A 2178-nucleotide genomic window follows, 5' to 3' on the forward strand; every position below is an offset into this window, starting at 1 on the left:
AAAATATTCCACATAAGATAGTCCTCCCTGTTAAAGAATAAACCAGGCTGGGCACGGTGGCTCATGCCTGTAATTCCAGCACTTTGGGAAGTTGAGGTGGGAGGATCACTTGATGCCAGGAGTTAAAGACCAGCCTGAGCACCATAGTAAGACCCCATCTCTACAAAAAAATAAAAAAAATTAACCCGGTGTGGTGTCACAAGCCTGTAGTCCCACCTACGATTCTCAGAGGCTAAGGCAGGAGGATCGTTTGAGCCCAGACACTTGAGGTTGCAGGGAGCTATGATGGCACCACTGCCCTTTAATCCAGGCTACAGAGAGAGACCCTGTCTCAAAAAAACAAAACAAAACAAAAAAACTCAAAATGCTTTTGGAAAGATTGTTTACTAAAAGCAGTCAGATTAACACTGTAATAACGTAGTACTCACAATTAATCTATTTTTATAAAAAATTACAGGAACAATAAATCTATATGCCATTTCTTATTATTTTATTTGCAATAATATAGTGTAATGTGCAGTTAAAATTATCAGTTATTTATGAAAGGACAAAATGATTTTTAAAAGACACAGCACTTGTTCGGTAAATGAGTATGTGCATTGAATTCTGGTGTTAGCTTTTGGAAATAATTAAATAAAAGACAAAATTCTCAGAAATAACACCATTAATTCCATTAGCCATTATGGTCAAAGTTTTTCATATATTTAAGGAAAAAAATGACAATAATATACGTATGTGTGTAAAATAACTAATAGTTCCCCCAGCTAGCATATAATTTTAAATTTTATTAATGGGAGATAGAAAATATTAAACATTTTCAAGAGGAAATAAGATGAGGATTGACTATAATTGGAACAAGTATTTTATGACATAATTTGATAAAATGTGTTTTAATTGTCTTATTAAATAATGTTTTCAAATCCAAAAGAAGTCACTTTTGAAAAATTTAGCTGTAGGTTTTGTTACATATATTGAGACTCTGATAGTCCCGGAAAACATGGCAGCTCCACTGGAAGAAGCAGTGTCACTATGGTGTGCTGATGCACAGCTCAGGGTGCTTTGCTTTCCCCATCCTAGGAATGACTCTTCAACTGAAAGGAATGTCTTGCGTTTACGTATATAGGGGGAAAAGCCATTTGGCATCCAATATTTTTACCAAGGCTTTTGCTTTCCTCTCACTCAAATCTCCCTGGAGAGTAACCCATGGCTCTCAAGAGTCAGGGGGTGGAAAGTAGAAAACTGTCATCACCCTTAATGTCCAAACCACAGTGTATCTGATCCATGACATCTTCCCCGAAAAGCTAAATACTCCCAATTTTAATGCAACACTTCACTTTTAGAAACACGTGTCTGAGAATGACAGAAAGCTTTTGATAGGTTTATATGCCTGGATTAATCACTAAAAGAGGCTTCCCTGGAGGTGTTTACAACCCAAGACACGGCACTGAACCATGAAGATACAGAATGGCTGAGGGGAACATCTTTCTTGTATAAAGTACAAGAAGCACTACTGTAGTTAATTGAATACAACCCCATTAATTGTAGGATGTACCATCATTTTATGGGCCAACAAGGAAGAAAAACTCTGCTAATTAGACTTATGATAATGCTCTCTTATGACATAGAAATGTTACACTTACTGAAAGATCTTTAAAACACTCACTTCGACACATTTTTAACCTTGTAAATAAATAGGTTAAAGTGTTTTTCAGCTGTCTTTGCAGCCAGAGTGGCTCACGCCTCAACTCAGAGTTGATAACTTTTTTCCCTTACAACATTGTCTTAGGGGCATCAAGAGCATTGGTGAGGCAGCATTTCCCCAAACACTGCTCCACTCTCCTCTCAGGGGTTTTCTTCTAAGTCACTGACATCATCTATTTTCAAGTTTTGACGCTGGGACTTTCTTGCTGTTACCAGAAGGTGTCAGGCAAAGACAGCCATGGCAAGACCGCTACTTGGCCAATACAGATGGTAACCTGCAACCGGATTTCAGAAGTATTAGTATGTAGGCGGAAAAAAAAAAGATCATCTCAGAATCAATGAAGTATAGTAGTGTGAAGGGGAAGCTAGGAAAGCAGACCTATAGGAAGCTACCACAGGCTGGGTGCGCTGGCTCGCTCCTATAATCCTAGCACTCTGGCAGGCCAAGGCAGGAGGATCGCTTGAGGTCAGGAGTTC

Source organism: Propithecus coquereli, unplaced genomic scaffold, assembly GCF_000956105.1.
Source record: "Propithecus coquereli isolate 6110/MARCELLA unplaced genomic scaffold, Pcoq_1.0 Scaffold9, whole genome shotgun sequence".
Lineage (NCBI taxonomy): Eukaryota > Metazoa > Chordata > Mammalia > Primates > Indriidae > Propithecus > Propithecus coquereli.